At 48.8% G+C, this 20,000-nt stretch overlaps 1 protein-coding gene across 2 annotated transcripts in view; it reads left to right on the top strand.

The window, feature by feature from the left end:
* LOC139750820 (uncharacterized) overlaps positions 1-20,000 on the top strand; it is a 524,911-nt gene that overhangs the window by 237,455 nt on the left and 267,456 nt on the right. The window contains exon 1 of one of the 2 annotated variants that reach the window (XM_071665588.1): positions 14,189-14,825. The exons of the other annotated variant lie outside the window; for it this stretch is intronic. The gene's annotated coding sequence lies outside the window, so the exon portion shown is untranslated. Of the gene's footprint in view, positions 1-14,188; positions 14,826-20,000 lie in introns of those variants that run through there. 2 annotated transcript variants of the gene reach the window in all.

Genomic DNA, 20,000 nt, shown 5'->3' with positions numbered 1-20,000 from the left:
TCTAGTGACCATGCTATTACCAAGCCTAGTGACCCTGCTATTACCAAGCCTAGTGACCCTGCTATTACCAAGCCTAGTGACCCTGCTATTACCAAGCCTAGTGACCCTGCTATTACCAAGCCTAGTGACCCTGCTATTACCAAGCCTAGTGACCCTGCTATTACCAAGTCTAGTGACCCTGCTGTTACCAAGCCAAGTGACCATGCTATTACCAAGCCTAGTGACCATGCTATTACCAAGCCTAGTGACCATGCTATTACCAAGCCTAGTCGGAAATATGTGTAGACATTTTATCTGAGTTCTTCCCTCTCTCTCTCGTATCTGGCCACCATCTATCCTGATCCACGACAGAGAGTGGTTCCCCGTAATGACTGATCAGACTTCTCGTTCGGCAATTACCGCTGCCCAAATTGGCTGTTGATCTGCAGCGACTCGGGCTTGTGTCAGTCATCTTTTTTTAAGAAACGCTGCTCGTCACAATCATGGCTGGTGGGGTGGGTTATAGGCGTCTTAAATGGATTTCCTTAATGATGGGAGAAGGTGGTGGAGCGGGTTGTAGACGATTGTGGTGGATTTCCTTGCAGTTGTGGGAAGGTGGAGGGGGCTATAGACGTTTTGGGTGGATTTCCTTACTGATGTGGGAAGGTGGTGGAGGGGCTTCTAGACGTTTAAGGCAGATTTTCTTGCTGTTGTGGGAAGGTGGAGTGGACTAGAGACGTTTTGGGTGGATTTTCTTGCTATTGTGGAACGCCTGGGATGGACTATCTTGCTGTTGTTTCGCTGCGATCGTCAGCTTTTTAGGAGGACTTGATTTCTTGACGTTTTAAAAAGGTGTTCGCAGTGTCTTTATGAGCAGGTTTAAGATGCTGAAGGAAGAGAACATTTTTTTTTTTACTTGAGCGTTCGCGACCAAATTATCTTATCCGGATTTTAGATATGTTTCTTTGATATCCTCGAAACCCTGAACACTGTGGACGAATTGTTACGTTTTGAGAAAAAAGAGAAGTATATCATCATCGTGATAGAACTGTGAAACTTTTAGTTTTCAATAAAGTTTTTGAAAGTTCTTATTAAGTTGTAGGTATTTCAACACATTTCTGGAGAGCTTTCCTTGGTTTTTCTGATTTCATTGATGTTTTAATGTTTTATATTATTTTGTGTGTTTAGATTTGACAATGGGAAGATGTATGATCTTAATCAAAAGTTTTGTTGTTCATTAGTGATTGATTTGTGGTGTAATATTTGTACTCCATCATGTGGAAACTCCTGGAGTGTAATATTTGTACTCCATCGTGACGAAACTCCTGTAGTGTAATATTTGTACTCCATCGTGACGAAACTCCTGGAGTGTAATATTTGTACTCCATCGTGACGAAACTCCTGGAGTGTAGTATTTGTACTCCATCATGTCGAAACTCCTGGAGTGTAATATTTGTACTCCATCGTGACGAAACTCCTGGAGCGTAATATTTGTACTCCATCATGACAAAACCCCTGTAGTGTAATCACATCGGCCGCAACCCCTCCATGTGAGAGCCATTATTCCCGTAGAATTTCACCGTTGACGTAACATTGGGACATCGGGATCCTGGGTCGTTCATATCATCCTCCACTGAGCACTCGGCCTGTAGATGACAACAAAGTATGAATTATTTTGCCATCGTCAGGTAACTTTGTGTTTTAGGGTCACGACGATGTTTATTTATGCCAAATGATTTATATTTTGGACTGCTGGTTTGTGTCGTCATTTTGATTCCGTTTTCTCTAACTACGACAGTAACTGGAAAGCGGGCAGGGCATCGAAGAAAATGGAAAATGTTGGTTTAGATGCCATATGCTAAGGGAAAATATCGTAATAGGGACTCGTAAACGTGTGTCGATGACTGTAAATCGAGAACTGTGATGTATTGAACACATGATAGTATATAGGATTAGATGCCACATTTCGGCTTGAAATTCCTTCTAACGCTTCTGGAAGGAATGATAAATATCTTTGACGTTTTTACGTTCACTGTAGTTAACAGGATTCTAGATTTCTAGGTTCGGGAGGACCCCAGGCTTAATTAAGTTGTCTAGCCGAAAATCTAGGTAAGAAAATGCTCGATTTCATGGATTTCTAGGTTAAGGAGAAGTACGGGAATAGGAGCGCGCGATGGGTAGGAGCGCACGATAGATTAGCCGGAAGAGCAGCTGATACATCAAGCACTCCTACCCATCCTGTGGGCGGTGTCGCAAAAGAGGACACAGAGTGCACAAAAGGTCCATGGACTGGGAGATTTGCTATGTATGTGTAGGGTGTAGCTCTGTTCAGTATCCTTATCCGTACATATCCTCCTCCCGTTACCTTTAGCACCCTACCCAAATTCGGTATGTTCTTACCCTTAAAGTAAACCTGACTGTTAAAGCGGACTCAGACGGTGTGAAAGTAGACCACAAACTGCAGAAAAAAAACACATCTATCGAAATCGATCTCCGTTGATACCCGTCGGTGCGAACATTGCCCCGGCTTGTGGGGGGAAGGCAGTTTTGATATCGCCATGGCATTTAAAGGGGAGAGGAAAAAAAAAATGCACAGATACCGTTTTTCGTAGCAGGGGAGTGGATAGGATCGGGTGGGGGTCACTGAACACGGAGGCGTGGCGCCCGGCTGGTGTGTGTGTGTGTCTCTCTCTGATGGCCATTATGTGCTGGACGGATCGTCGTAATTCAATGAGATATCATTTGAGTGTTTTGGTCGCAGTTCTCCAGTGTATTCTCTCTCTCTCTCTCTCTCTCTCTCTCTCTCTCTCTCTCTCTCTCTCTCTCTCTCTCTCTCTCTCTCTCTCTCTCTCTTGGGGTCTTGTACGTCAGTGACAGGACTCCGAATGTGCGACCGAAGAATGGTAATGTTTTTTTCTTTATTATAGCTGTTGGAAATAATAATTTCTATGTATTTTCTTTCTTTCGTACTTGATTTGCCTTTCCTGCGTTAGCGAGGTAGCGCCAGGAATAGACGAAGAAGGGGCACATCCGCTCGCATCCACTCGCTTTAGCTGTCATGTTGTGTTAATGCATCGAAACTACAGCTCCTTATCCACATCCAGGCCCCACAGTCCTTTTTGTGTGTATATATATATATATATATATATATATATATATATATATATATATATATATATATCCGTAGCGTTTATGGCAATATGATGTTGGGGTTTGGAATAAAGACTTATTGGAATCAACTCGAGTGTCTGGGGACCTTAGATGGCAGTGGTGGTCTTGCTTAGGTGACCGCTGTAATGAATCCTCCCACACGCTCCCGGGGATCTATCTTTATATATCGAATTCACTGGAACGCCACAGTGCCAGTAGGTATACGCCACGGTGCCAGTAGGTATACGCCACGGTGCCAGTAGGTATACGCCACGGTGCCAGTAGGTATACGCCACAGTGCCAGTAGGTATACGCCACGGTGCCAGTAGGTATACGCCACAGTGCCAGTAGGTATACGCCACGGTGCCAGGAGGTATACGCCACAGTGCCAGTAGATATACGCCACAGTGCCAGTAGGTATACGCCTCAGTGCCTGTAGGTACACGCCACAGTGCCAGTAGGTATACGCCACAGTGCCAGTAGGTATACGCCACAGTGCCAGTAGATATACGCCACAGTGCTAGTAGGTATACGCCACAGTGCCAGGAGGTATACGCCTCAGTGCCTGTAGGTACACGCCACAGTGCCTGTAGGTATACGCCACAGTGCCAGTAGGTAATACGTCATAGTGCTAGTAGGATTTTGCTCCATGTTTCTCTCTGTCATCATCAAAACAAGCCTCAGGTAACTGGTAGAATCACACCAACAGACTTCTCACCAGTTCAGAGATTGCAGTCCAGCCTGAGGTATATAAGTTAATGAGGAGGTTACCTACCTCCCTCAGGCACCGATGGTGGAGGTCAATGATGTATATTGGCTGAGTGTGTGTGTGTGTGTGTGGGGGGGGGGGGGGTAGGTGATACAGCCAGTTAAAAGAAGGTCGTCAGAAAGAATGGTAGGGCATTAGCCAAGTGGAGAACATAGTAGTAGGAAGGTGGTGAAGAATTCTCCCTTGTCATCACCACCGCTACCACCACCACCACCGCCACAATACATCCCCCCACTGAACCCATTCCAGCCCACACCTCCCCCGGCGCTTCATAGCCTACCCCCGCTCCCATAGCATTCTCACCTCTCCACTCTACACACCCTCATCTGTCACTCTACAACCATCAACTGTCTCCACCAAGTCTCTTGACCTCCATCGTGTCACCACCAGAGGCCTCTTGACCTCCGTGTCTCCACCAGAGGCCTCTTGACCTCCGTGTCCCCACCAGAGGCCTCTTGACCTCCATCGTGTCTCCACCAGAGGCCTCTTGACCTCCATCGTGTCTCCACCAGAGGCCTCTTGACCTCCATCGTGTCTCCACCAGAGGCCTCTTGACCTCCATCGTGTCTCCAACAGGTCTCTTGACCTTCATCGCCTCATACTGGACGGCCATATATATACCTACCTCCCTAACCCACACCACCCACCCAGTACTACCCTAATTAGCTAAGCTCTGCTGAATATCATCTCCCTCTTGTCCTGTGCTCGACTCATTGTTTTTCCCCATCTGCCCCGACCCTCACCTATCCCATCATTTGGAGTCCTACTCCGGGTGTCGACTGTCCTTATTTTTCCCTTCTTGGATCATTTCTCTCGGTATTTCTCCTCTTTTGATACGCTGTCAGTTCTCTCTCTCTCTCTCTCTCTCTCTCTCTCTCTCTCTCTCTCTCTCTCTCTCTCTCTCTCTCTCTCTCTCTCTCTCTCTCTCTCTCTCTCTCTCCTGCACCTGTCCACCATCCTTCTTGCATCACGGTGAATATTTTACCTGGCGATGTGGAGCCAGCCAGCTAGCGAGCCAAGTGCTCTGGTTGGGAGAGATAGCTTTCCTACCTCCCGGTGGTGGTTGGGGCCTGTGTGTGATTTGTGTAATTGGGTGGTTAGGTGGTGGATGGGGGTAAGTAAACAAGAGTCTGGACGGAAGGTAAGAGTGGAGAGATAGATGACAGAATGTGTCAAAATGTATTATGGTGTGAGCTTATATATGGTGTTCGTTTATATATGGTGTGAGTTTGTGTGGTGTGGGTTTATGAATAGAGTGGGTTTATGTATGGTGTGGGTTTTTGTATGGTGTGGGTTTATATATGGTGTGAGTTTGTGAATGGTGTGGGTGGGTTGCATTGTGTTGGATGTATGTTTCTGGAGTCTCCCTGATATGCCTGACCTCCTTCCGGCATACTTAAGGGTGTATATGTATACGTATATGTAGTAGTAATGCTGTATGTTGGCTTGGAAAGCAATTGGTCTGCTTAAACAAGAAATGTTTATTGCGTGTCGTGAGGGATGAGTAGTGTTTCTCAAAGCCATATTTTCAAACCCCGTGGGAACCAAGTGTGTTCCATGTTTGTGTTGTTATCCGGATTCTTGTTGTCTGGTTCTTCTTATCATATTGTGTGCTCCTCAGGTGCTAGCAGCTGTGCCTCTGCTGCCGTGCAACAAGATCCCTGTCCTCCTTCGGTCGGAGTGGCCCTGACGTGCTACACAAACTACCGTGTCTTTGGAGCGTATATTTCATGAGGTGCACCTGAGCTTGCTCTCGATTTCTCATGCCTCAACGGCGCAGGATTTACAGGGCAAGCATTGAGAAAGAGGATACAGGAAATGTATGGAGGAGGGATGAGTGTAAACAAAAAAGCCTTCGTGCACATCCTTCAAAATTCCGCTGACGAACGTAAAGGAATGACGCAGCCAGACTGACCCAAATTATTATACGGACCATCTCTTCTCCAGTGGGGATGGAGACCAGTTTAGTCGAGCAAGTTGAGGGACAAGGATGACTTCAGGGGTGGAGAACTGGAAGCCCTCTGAGAATAGAACGCAAGAGACATCCTGGGCGAAGCGCTACGTTTGCGCTCGACCGTAAAATCACTCGCGGGGGAGACGCGCTCTCAATCTTTGACTTCCCCGGTGAGGCTCGGCCGGTTATAGGGAAGACGTGTAAATGAGGGAGAGAGAGAGAGAGAGAGAGAGAGAGAGAGAGAGAGAGAGAGAGAGAGAGAGAGAGAGAGAGAGAGAGGCTGGGCGCGGAAGCGAGCCTCTGGAGAATAATTGTGTTGACCAAGGGTCCACAGGCAAACACACCCGAATTGATGAAGACGCATGAAGATGGAGGCTGACGAAGATACAGCAGATGAGCGTTACCGTTGTCCATGTGCCCTTTGTTCTGCTGGACAATTAAAGGACAAGAGAAAGTACCATTGGGAAAGTTCACGACACACACACACACACACACACACACACACACACACACGAAAACGTGAAACTGGACTTTCTATTACGATTGATTACATTTCATAATATAAGATATAATGAAATCGTCTGAATAGAAAGAGTCATTGTATGTGTTCTACAGGAATCATTTCACTGATAGAATTTTTTTTTATTTATTAGAAAAAAAAAAAAGACTTTTGAAAGATATTGACATCGAAATCCCTTAAGATACCAAAAGTCACCGAACTCTAACATTCCACCTCCACATGTCATAGGGTGATTACGTCTTACCTAACTAGATAACTAGGTAGTTGATTAGTTAACTAACTAACTAATGGTTACCTTTATCCGGTTCCATCCTGGTTAGGAAAACTTAGAGTCGACCCGCCTGCAAAGCTTGGATCGGCTCACAGCAAATGATACAAAATAGGGCTAGTCTGGGTATGCTCAAGTTATATAGGCTTTATATGGAAGGATCTCTCTCTCTCTCTCTCTCTCTCTCTATATATATATATATATATATATATATATATATATATATATATATATATATATATATATATATCCGTGATGATAGTTATGAAAATGAAATCGCAGTTCAGTGATTCATATGATTTTATCTAACAATGTAATTTGTCTACATATGCGGCACGACATGTTTCACGGAGACAGTCCACTTCATCAGGTGCCAATAATTCATAATTTTTTTTTTTTTTCCAAATCCCAACACCAGAAGTCAGACGGTATTTTTGTGATGGTAGTTGGGATTTTAAAAACGTTATGAATTATTGGCACCTGGTGAGGAGGACTGTCTCCGTGAAACATATTGTGCTAAATGTATAGAAAATGGCTATATAGTTTAAAAGAAACAAAGAAGAATATATATATATATATATATATATATATATATATATATATTCTACTTAATCGCCGACTCCCGCGTTAGCGAGGTTGCGCAAAGAAACAGACTAAGAATGGCCCAACCCACCCACATACACATGTATATACATAAGAAAATAAATGAATATATATATATATATATATATATATATATATATATATATATATATATATATATATATATATATATATATATATGTGTGTGTGTGTGTGTGTGTGTGTGTGTGTGTATGTATGGTAGGTTATTTGTATTCTCTATTTGTGTTTTACGGGGAGAGTTTCGTAACCTTGTATATATGTGCAATATCTTATACACACACACACACACACACACACACACACACACACACCCACCATTCTAGCTCAGGTACTCATTTAACGATAAGCCACCGAGGGAAGGCTGAATATGAAGTCTGTTGGGGATGAGAGAGCTTGGGAAGTGAGTCAGTTGTTGTTCGCTGATGATACAGCGCTGGTGGCTGATTCATGTGAGAAACTGCAGAAGCTGGTGACTGAGTTTGGTAAAGTGTGTGAAAGAAGAAAGTTAAGAGTAAATGTGAATAAGAGCAAGGTTATTAGGTACAGTAGGGTTGAGGGTCAAGTCAATTGGGAGGTAAGTTTGAATGGAGAAAAACTGGAGGAAGTAAAGTGTTTTAGATATCTGGAAGTGGATCTGGCAGCGGATGAAACCATGGAAGCGGAAGTGGATCATAGGGTGGGGGAGGGGGCGAAAATTCTAGGAGCCTTGAAGAATGTGTGGAAATCGAGAACATTATCTCTGAAAGCAAAAATGGGTATGTTTGAAGGAATAGTGGTTCCAACAATGTTGTATGGTTGCGAGGCGTGGGCTATGGATAGAGTTGTGCGCAGGAGGATGGATGTGCTGGAAATGAGATGTTTGAGGACAGTGTGTGGTGTGAGGTGGTTTGATCGAGTAAGTAACATAAGGGTAAGAGAGATGTGTGGAAATAAAAAGAGCGTGGTTGAGAGAGCAGAAGAGGGTGTTTTGAAATGGTTTGGGCACATGGAGAGAATGAGTGGGGAAAGATTGACCAAGAGGATATATGTGTCGGAGGTGGAGGGAACGAGAAGTGGGAGACCAAATTGGAGGTGGAAAGATGGAGTGAAAAAGATTTTGTGTGATCGGGGCCTGAACATGCAGGAGGGTGAAAGGAGGGCAAGGAATAGAGTGAATTGGATCGATGTGGTATACCGGGGTTGACGTGCTGTCAGTGGATTGAATCAGGGCATGTGAAGCGTCTGGGGTAAACCATGGAAAGCTGTGTAGGTATGTATATTTGCGTGTGTGGACGTATGTATATACATGTGTATGGGGATGGGTTGGGCCATTTCTTTCGTCTGTTTCCTTGCGCTACCTCGCAAACGCGGGAGACAGCGACAAAGCCAAAAAAAAAAAAAAAAAAAATATATATATATATATATATATATATATATATATATATATATATACACACACACACACACACACACAGGAGGGAGCAGTTCTTCTAGATTTATCTTGTCAACGCACCTAAAAGTAATTCCTCATTTTACTCTTGTTTTCCTGCCTGTGTTTACAAGGAGCCTTTATGGATCTCTGTTGGCGGTGTCAACTTTTCGTTCCTCCATCATTAGAGTATTTTCAGGAATAACGTTATTTTGGGAAGTTAATTTGAGAAGTGAGCAGATTTTATGGGATGGGAGAGAAGTGGAGGCAAGAGAGGCAGTGTGGGGAACTTCGACCGGTTAAGCACTCCGTAGGTCCGTTTAAGATATGGTCTGTGTGACTCAGTGTTGAAGAAATGCGGTGGACGATCATGTTCGGTGTTTAGTAAGCTGTTTATCCAGAGGGAAGGAAGAGAGAGTGATACTGAGGGGTGTAGGAGGTTAGGAAGAGGGAGTGAGAGTAGCAAGGGATGGAGAGGGGGAGTTATAGTAGCGAAGGAGGAAGAGGGAGTTGTAGCGGGGAAGGAATAGGGAGTGGTAGCGGAGGAGGAGTGAGTGAGTGATAGTAGTGAGGATCGAAGAGAGAATGAGAGTAATGAGGGAAGGAATAGGGAGTGGTAGCGGAGGAGGAGTGAGTGAGTGATAGTAGTGAGGATCGAAGAGAGAATGAGAGTAATGAGGGAAGGGAGTGAGAGTAGCGAGGAAAAGAGTTAAGAGTGAGTGCAAAGAGGGGAGGAGAACAGCGATGGAGTAAGAGTTCCCAGGAAACGAGAAGTAGTGAGAGGATCGAGTAAGAGTACCTGCTCACGACGAAATATTGCCGCGATGGCAAAGTAGTTGTGATGGGGGATCACGACGAGAGAGAGAGAGAGAAGAGAGAGAGAGAGAGAGAGAGAGAGAGAGAGAGAGAGAGAGAGAGAGAGAGAGAGAGAGAGAGAGAGAGAGTCCAATACAGTGAGGCGTCATTTCCTTGTAAGTCAAGGACCCAGGCACTGGGCTACCGCTCATTGCGTAAGATACTAACGTTGCCCTTGGTGATGTTGACCCCTCCTAAGCACGACGTACCACCCTCTTTTGCACATGATGAGACACGACCCCTTCGAGCACGACGGCACGACCCTTAGGTGTGATGACCCGGACCTCTGACCTAACCCCGGAGGGTCATTTCGAACTGCAGACCATCGTACATCCGGTGGTCGTACCGTCATGTTCAAGGTGTCCTACCATCGTACTCGAGGGGATGATCCATCTCTCTTCCCCCTCCATATAGTGTTCTGCCCTCGTCACGCCCGCTGGTAACACCTCAAAAGCGCCCAGCGTCCAACAACTGAACACGCCCACATGTTACGGTCAGGGCATCTCACACCCCACGCTCGGGTTACACCACTGGGTCAGCCCTACTCTCCACTCCCGACTCCTCTCCCGCCAGGTCACGCCCTCTGGTCACCAGTGGGCGTTTGTTGTCGTCAGTGTTATCCTTATCAACCTTATCAGGCCTGATGATGATGACTGGCCGACTAACTCGGTTGAATAATCGTCGGAGTCCATCTTTACTCTCTGTCCTCCAACCATTTTGCGTTTTCGGTGTAAAGTCTGCGAAGACTTTAGATGAATTTGTGGAGATTTTTGTGAGTGTCGTTACCGAAGCGCAGACTTCCAGGCTTATGTAAAGAGAGAAGCTCGTATATAAGCGAGGGAAGCCTGTATGTTTGTTTCACTTCAAAACCATGGGCATGGGTTGAGGATGTGTATGAGTTAGTTCAGATGCTGTATGTACCTGATACAAACCCATGAAAATTGAGATTGGAGTTAATGATGGGAGATGGACACTTTGGTAAATAGATACTTTTGAGGGTTCTAGTGCTTGTTGGGTTACTAGCTGATTGATTTGTAAACATTGCTCTTTGTTATTGTGTAATCTGCCTCCTCACACAACGACAGTCCACCATACTGACCCATGGCGCTTTAATGGGTGGGAATACGTCACCTTCTCTTTGATGATAATGATTGGGATGAGCAGTGGGCCAGGGTCCACGGGTAAAACACAGTGATTTATTATGTAAATTAGACAGAGGTCCCAAGGCATTGTTGTCGGTGTACTGAGGCAGGTGTCCCAGGGGGATGATGTAGAAGGTGGTCCCGTGGGAGAAGCAAATCGTTGCATGGTCTCGTGGAGCTTCTACAGAAGGGAGACATATCGTTACCGAAGTTCTGAATTAGTGAACCTCCTGCCGAAGGTGAACCTCTTGCCAAAGTTTTGTGCTTTGTGCAGTGGGAGGGATGGCTGTAGATCCTGTAACTGAGGCAGTAGCAGAAGACGCACTGGCGATGTCCCACGGAAATACTGCCAAGAGGGGGCAGGAGCCAGAACAGCTTTGGAGCTGCTGCCGGAAACCGTGGAAAAGTGAGGCACAACAGAGCCACTGCAAGAATTTGATGAACCAAGAGTCAGATGACCGAGAAGTATTCAGGCGCCTGGGCGGCGCTCCTGTTGTCTGAGGCAAAGTGACTGCTTGACTGACCGACTTGAGTGGCTGACTGACTCCTTCACTAATGCACGATATCAATGAGACTTTCCGTTCTGCCACGCCGATAGCGGTAATTGAGAGGGCATGGCCGACAAGTTAATTGGTGCTGGTCCCCTTGGAGATTCAGAAGAGGTCAGGCAGGGTCACGTTTCGTTCACGACAAGGCAACAGCAGGTCAAGTGTCGGTCGAGCTCCGTGGGAGTATTATTTCATCACGACACACGTGGGCTTTGTGAAGTGACACCACCTGGAGGGGTTGTTACAGCGGAGAGATATCTCTTCAGTATGTGAGCTGACCTTGTCGTTCGTATATCTGAAAAATATTATGATGAAGTTAATGCAGGCCCAGCCCTCCCACCCCGCCCCCAGGCACGCACAGCCCTCTCACGCTGCCCTCAGGCAGGCGCAGCTCTCACATCCTAGCCACAGGCAGGCGCAGCCCTCACACCTTGCCTCCAGGCAGCCGTGGCCCTCATACCCTGTCCTTATGGCAGGCCAAGCCCTCACACTCCGCTCCCAGGCAGGTCCAGCCCTCATACACCGCCCCCAGGCAGGCCCAGCCCTCACACTCCGCCGCCAGGCAGGCCCAGCCCTCATACCCCGCTCCCAGGCAGGCCCAGCCCTCATACCCCACCCCCAGGCAGGCGCGGCTCTCACACCCTGCTCCCAGGCAGGCGCGGCCCTTACACCCCGTCCCCATAAAGACTCGGCCCTCACACCTCTCGTCCAGGTAAGCGTGGCCCTAATACCCAACATCCAGGCAAGCCCGACCCTCACATCACACACCCAGGCAGACCCTGTCCTCACACCCCAGCCTAGGCAGGTCCAGTCCTCACGCCTCACCTCAGGCAACACCACCCCTTACACCTGTCTCCAAATAGGCCCGGCACTCACACCTCGTCTTCACTCAGGCTCAGCCCTTACACCACACCCTAGGCAGGCTCAGCCCTCACACAACATTATGCCTCAAACAAGCCCGGCCCTCACACACTTTCCTAGCACGACTGGCCCTCACACATCTCCAGGTAGGGACGGCCCTCATAACCCATCACCAGGCAGGCTCAGCCATCACACCCCTCCTCCAAGCTGGTCCAGCCCTCACTCCGCGTCCCCTGGCGGGCCCGGCCCTCACACACTCTGCCCCCCTGGCAGGCCCGACCCTCACACCCCATCCCCAGCCAGCAAGCCCCCCCCCCCCTCCCCAAGTAGGTCCGGCCCAGCCTGGGGATATAACATGTCTGTTTTGGGGACTGAATTATTAACCCCACCGTCTGTTACTACCGGCACACCTGTCGACCCCACCTACACATGTGTTGAAGCCTCAAACGTTCAACACAGGTGTTGGCTGTAAGGGTCTCGAGAGGCGAACTGCCTCTATAATCCTCACCATCCCTCCCCACACAGGTAATGGGGCGAGTCCATTCATCCTCACCGCAGTAGACGACTCTGACCTCATGCCACACTGGGGCAGGCCACTGGTCTAATCCCAGTGGCAGTGATAATATGGTCGTTAGTGGCATCCCTGGGTTTTTTCGGGCTAGGCCCAGAGATTCTTCCTCATCCCTAGGAAAGCCACGCCTGTGGGTATTTCCTCTGCACAGCGCTTAATACTCGTATGATTAATCAAACAATTTACCATTTGCTTCAAGCTCCACCCTGTGTGTGTGTGTGTGTGTGTGTGTGTGTGTGTGTGTGTGTGTGTGTGCGCGCGCGTGCGTGCGTGCGTGTGTGCGCCCCCTCCCCCCCCCCCCTGATCCTCTCCCATTGTAAAGTTCGTCACCACTTTTTCCACATGGAGGTCTTGATTGTCAAGCTCACATCGCCCCCATCCTCCCCCACCCAGCCAGCGTATTTATCAGCAGAGCTCTGGCGACTCCTGGCCCGGCACGCCGTTGCGTCATCCCTACGTCACGCCTGCGTCATCGGTGAGATCTGTGTATCATGCTTGTTTGCATATATTTTTAGGAGAGAGCAATTCTGGTGGTATGGGATGTGAAGTATGTTACTGTCTTGTCGTGGTGTTTTAAAAGAGATGTACGTGTGTTCCGTGGTTATCAGCATATATATATGTATATATATATATATATATATATATATATATATATATATATATATATATATATATATACACACACACACACACACGTTTTGTAGGGGAAGATATCTTTTCTCTCATTGTCCCACCCTTCTATGTTGTGTGGTGGTGTTATCTTGTGACCATCGACTCTTGGGGGGGGGGGGGGGTTTCCTAGTGGTGGTGATTGTGTCTTTGTCGCGCCACAGTGCAGACATCAGAACCTAATGGATGTTTAGTTTGATTTCCATACCTTGAGCCCTTTCGTTTTCTTTCTTTTTATTTCTTCATTGAAGACAGAAAAAAAAGAAAAAAAATAACAGTTCTGTTTACAAATGCAGTGTATTCTGTTAGCCTCAAGAGGGAAATTACATGCTTCAGTGAACGGCTGAGCTTAAAAAGGAGATTACATGCTCAAGTGGACTCCACTTTCAGTCTGGCTTAAGTTGCGCCTCTACGACTCTCAGTCGTTTTAACTAACCTCGCTCTGCTGGTGGTGGTGGTGGTGGTGTGTTCTAACTGCTTGCCGTTTCATCGTGGAACGACTGTTGGATCATTAACGTGAATATTCAAACAACTTCTGTCTATATTCACTCTCCAAAGCATTTCATTGATGGCATGGGTGAAGGGTACATGGCCTAGGTAGAGGCGGGAAGAAGAATATCCTGTACATTGGGTAAGCTTGTGTGGCAAAGCTTCTGCCTTATAATTATACCCACCAGCCAGTTTTATCGCCTTATCTGTCGGTATCAGCGGCGCCAGTAAGCGAGTCCTGTAGGTGACAGTAGACGCCGCCACAACACCCCGCTTATCAGGGGAACCGCCTACCCCCTGGACCCGCCCACACGCGACGCCCACACACGTGACTCGTCTCCCCCCCTCCCACCTCCCCCCCCACACACACACTGGCTCCCCGCAGATCATTTCCTCCTGCCATCCCACCGCTCGTGACTCGCTCCTCTCCTCTTCTCCAACTTGCCACGCGAGTCCCAGGCGTGTGTCCCACGCAACAGAAACATACCAGCACCTATCCTGTCCCTTCAGGACCCCATAAAACCCCTCGGGAAGGTGTGAAAACAGACCAATGGGCGGTGTTGTATGCGGCCTGGGTGGTGCTGGGCGTGGTTCGACCAATCAGCTGCCAGACGGTGGGTGCGGCAGCCGCGCCCATCGGCCAAGCCCAACAGGTAGTTTAGTGTACTCGTCGCCACCAGGGAGCGAGGCTGTGTGGCCCACGCCTGTGATACTCTGTAGATAGAATTAGTGCTAGTGTTTATTAGTTGTATTTTTTTATACACGCTGCGGAGGAATTCCTTGATATCTTGGCGTTGGCGTGTTGTGGTGATGTCCAGGCCAGCTGCGGAGCGCGCGGCCTACTCCGTCCTACCAGTGCCTTCTTTGGATTAATGAATATTTAATGAAGCGGTGACAAGTTGTCAGTGAACTGTGGACCGAGTTGATCTGCCAGGGACGACCCACCCCCTCGCCAAGGGCAGTGCCCCGACGCAGCACCAGCACTACGGCCGCAGCGACACTGCAGACGACATACAAGGTAGGCATAGTAATAAGTCAGACGTCTGTCTCTACCCTCAGGAACCCCTCCTCCTCCTCCTCCCTCCTCCCCTCCACACTACTAGTCAGGGTAATGACATCAGCGTCCCCCATCGGGAGCCACTGCCTGCTGCCTTCCTCCTCCTCCTCCTCCTCCTCCTCCTGCCGTCACCAACTCACCCACTGGATGTTAGACTCATTAGCCAATCACTGTGTCATGAACCGCTCGCCAATTTTCACTATGGTAATTAGGAAAGGTAATGTATACAGACCCCCGCCGACTCCTCATTTGCATATGTCACTCTCTACGCCCATCCTGTTTTTACGTACAGGTGTGTGTGTGTGTGTGTGTGTGTGTGTGTGTGTGCGTTTGTTGTGTGTGGTTGTTATTAAATGGTCGGCGCCGTGTGGACGTCCGCTGGGTAATTTGACCCAGAGTTCGGTGGGGGCCTCTGGCAGGTGTGGGGTGCGCATTTACACCCCAACCTCCCTCCCAGCGACACCTGCTTCGTACTCCTCCTCCTCCTCCTCCCCCCCCTCCTTCGCCACTCCCTCCCCCCCCCCCCACACTCCCACCCATCAGGTGCTACCGGACACACGCTAGGCAACGCAGACCACCGCTGCTGCTGGTAGTACGTAAGGGAGGGAGGGGGAGAGACTTCACCTTGGTGGTTCATTAGGGGGGACTGCACATTATCACGGGGATATTGGACGGTTCTCTGCCACTGGGGTACATCAGGTGATAGCACGCTGGGGGTACATTGTGTGGTGCCTCACTGGGAGTACAACGAATGACTACTTGGGGTACATCAGGTGACACTACACTGGGGGTACATCATGTGACACTACACTGGGGGTACATCATGTGACACCACACTGGGGGTACATCATGTGACACTACACTGGGGGTACATCATGTGACACTACACTGGGGGTACATTAGGTGACACCACACTGGGGGTACATTAGGTGACACCACACTGGGGGTACATCATGTGACACTACACTGGGGGTACATTAGGTGACACCACACTGGGGGTACATTAGGTGACACCACACTGGGGGTACATCATATGACACCACACTGGGGGTACATCATGTGACACTACACTGGGGGTACATCAGTTCACACCACACTGGGGGTACATTAGGTGACACTACACTGGGGGTACATCATGTGACACCACACTGGGGGTACATCATGTGACACTACACTGGGGGTACATCATGTGACACTACACTGGGGGTACATCAGGTGACACTACACTGGGGGTACATCAGTGACACTACACTGGGGGTACATCATGTGACACCACACTGGGGGTACATCATGTGGACACACACTGGGGGTACATCAGTGTGACACCACACTGGGGGTACATCATGTGACACCACACTGGGGTAACATAGGTGACACCACACTGGGGGTACATCATGTGACACCACACTGGGGTACATCAGTGTGACACCACACTGGGGGTACATCAGTGACACCACACTGGGGGTACATCATGTGACACCACACTGGGGGTACATCAGTGACACCACACTGGGGGTACATCAGTGACACACACTGGGGGTACATCATGTGACACACACTGGGGTACATCAGTGACACACACTGGGGTACATCATGTGACACCACACTGGGGGTACATCAGTGACACCACACTGGGGGTAATCAGTGACACCACACTGGGGTACATCAGTGACACAACTAGGGTACATCAGTGACACACACTGGGGTACATCATGTGACACCACACTGGGGGTACATCATGTGACACCACACTGGGGTACATCATGTGACACCACACTGGGGGTACATCATGTGACACCTACACTGGGGTACATCAGGTGACACCTACACTGGGGGTACATCATGTGACACCTACACTGGGGGTACATCATGTGACACCACACTGGGGGTACATAGGTGCCACCACATGGGGTAATAGGTGACACCACACTGGGGGTACATCAGGTGACACCACACTGGGGGTACATCAGGTGACACCACACTGGGGGTACATCATGTGACACCACACTGGGGTACATCAGGTGACACTACACTGGGGGTACATCAGGTGACACCACACTGGGGGTACATCATGTGACACTACACTGGGGTCACATCATGTGACACTACACAGGGGGCACATCCGGTGACACCACACTGGGGGTACATCAAGTGACACCACACTGGGGGTACATCAGGTGACACCACACTGGGGTACATCATGTGACACCACACTGGGGGTACATCAGGTGACACCACACTGGGGGTACATCATGTGACACCACACTGGGGTAACATCAGTTGACACCACACTGGGGGTACATCAGGTGACACTACACTGGGGGTACATCATGTGACACCACACTGGGGTACATCATGTGACACCACACTGGGGGTACATCATGTGACACCACACTGGGGGTACATCATGTGACACCACACTGGGGGTACATCAGGTGACACCACACTGGGGGTACATCAGGTGACACCACACTGGGGGTACATCAGGTGACACCACACTGGGGGTACATCATGTGACACCACACTGGGGTACATCATGTGACACCACACTGGGGGTACATCAGTTGACACCACACTGGGGGTACATCAGTGACACCACACTGGGGGTACATCAGGTGACACCACACTGGGGGTACATCATGTGACACCACACTGGGGGTACATCATGTGACACCACACTGGGGGTACATCATGTGACACCACACTGGGGGTACATCATGTGACACCACACTTGGGGTACATCAGTTGACACCACACTAGGGGTACATCAGGTGACACCACACTGGGGGTACATCATGTGACACCACACTGGGGGTACATCAGTTGACACCACACTGGGGGTACATCATGTGACACCACACTGGGGGTACATCATGTGACACCACACTGGGGGTACATCAGTTGACACCACACTGGGGTACATCATGTGACACCACACTGGGGGTACATCAGGTGACACCACACTGGGGGTACATCATGTGACACCACACTGGGGGAACATCAGTTGACACCACATGGGGGTACATCAGGTCACACCACATGGGGGTACATCAGGTGACACCACACTGGGGTACATCATTGACACCCACACTGGGGTACATCATGTGACACCACACTGGGGGTACATCAGGTGACACCACACTGTGGGTACATCAGGTGACACTACACTGGGGGTACATCATGTGACACCACATTAGGGGTACATCATGTGACACCCACACTGGGGGTACATCAATGTGACACCACACTGGGGGTACATCAGTTGACACCACACTGGGGGTACATCAGGTGACACCACACTTGGGGTACATCAGATGACACCACACTGGGGGTACATCATGTGACACCATACTAGGGATACATCGTGTGACACCACACTAGGGGTACATCAGATGACACCACACTGGGGGTACATCAGTTGACACCACACTGGGGGTACATCAGATGACACCACACTGGGGGTACATCAGATGACACCACACTGGGGGTACTTCAGGTGACACCACACTGGGGTACATCAGATGACACCACACTAGGGGTACATCAAAATGATATCACACTAGGGGTAACGTAAGGTGATACACCACACTGGGGTCACATCAAATGACAACACCACGCTGGAGGGGGAGGCAACATCAGGTGACCTGACAAAGAAATTACCTCATGTGAAAGCTTATTATCGTAAGGGAGAGAGAGCGAGAGAGAGAGAGAGAGAGAGAGAGAGAGAGAGAGAGAGAGAGAGAGAGTATATCAGGACCATAAAGTGCCACTATATTACATGGCTGCCTTATGAGTTGTGGCCTGATAAAAAGTACACCTGATGACCAAGTGCTCCTGCACCAGCTGTGCCGCAGAACCGTGGCCAGCACCCAGCAGGTGTGTGTAGCGTCTCTCTACACACTTAGTATGGATGGGTGTCTGGGTCATGTCGCAGCCCCCAGTTACCAACTTCGACCATATATATATATATATATATATATATATATATATATATATATATATATATATATATATATGTGTGTGTGTGTGTGTGTGTGTGTGTGTGTGTGTGTGTGTGTGTGTGTGTTTTCTCCTATGAGTCCACGGGTAAATTGAAACACGATAAGTTCCCAAGTGCACTTTCGTGTAATAATCACATCACCAGGGGAGACACAAGAGAGAAATATAACAGTCAGTTGATATACAACGAAGAGACGTGGCTATGACGCCATTTGGTAAACATGCCATTGCCCAAGACAGACGATCACGCGCAAAATTGTGATCCTTTCCAATATATGTGTGTGTGGGGGCCTACCTCAACCTCTGCCATTGGCTCGAGACAGGTGTGTGTGGCTTGCTTCAACATTTGCCACCCATCCTGCACAGGTGTATGGCGTGCCTCAACATTTGTCAGCCACAGTGGACAGGTGTTTGACGTGCTTCATCCTTTGTAGTTACTGACCGTGAAAATGTGTGTGGTTTGCCTCAGTATATGCAGCTGACCGTGGACAGATGTGTGGTTTGCCTGAACATCTGTCTCCGTCCTTGCACAGATGTTTGGCACTCGTCTTACATCTTCCACTCACCTTGAAAAAGTGTAAGGGCGGTCTGGGTGTATGGCGTCTCTCATCACATGTCACATATCCCGGATAGGCGTGTGTCCTGCGTCACGATGCCGTCCCGAATTGACAGGTGTGTAGCGTCTATCAACACCTGTCACATGTCTTGGACATGTGTGTGTGTGTGTGTGTGTGTGTGTGTGTGTGTGTGTGTGTGTGTGTGTGTGTGCGCGCGCGCGCCTGACTGTCTTTCAACGATCGTGTACAGGTGTATGGCATGCTTGAACATTTGCTATCGTCCCTTGACAGGTGTGTAGCGTGCCTCAGCATCAGCCACTCACCTTAGAGAGGTGTATATCAAACCTCAATAGCTGTCATCTTAATGTGTGGGTGTGTGGGCGTGTCTCATTCTGTTTGACCGCTCCTGAACAGATGTGTGTGTGTGGCACGCACCTTGACACCTAAACTCGACACATGTGTGGCGTACCTCAACACCTGTCATGTGTATAGCACTTCCTTAGCATCCGCCAGGAGCTGCAGGTGGGAAATGTAGAGTGGCCGGGGATGATATGTGCCTCCCATCAACACTCACGTCGCT

The sequence above is a fragment of the Panulirus ornatus genome, chromosome 10 (assembly GCF_036320965.1).
Source record: "Panulirus ornatus isolate Po-2019 chromosome 10, ASM3632096v1, whole genome shotgun sequence".
NCBI classification, from domain to species: domain Eukaryota; kingdom Metazoa; phylum Arthropoda; class Malacostraca; order Decapoda; family Palinuridae; genus Panulirus; species Panulirus ornatus.
Note: the sequence above shows the minus strand (reverse complement) of the source record. Positions and strands in the feature narration are given on the sequence as shown.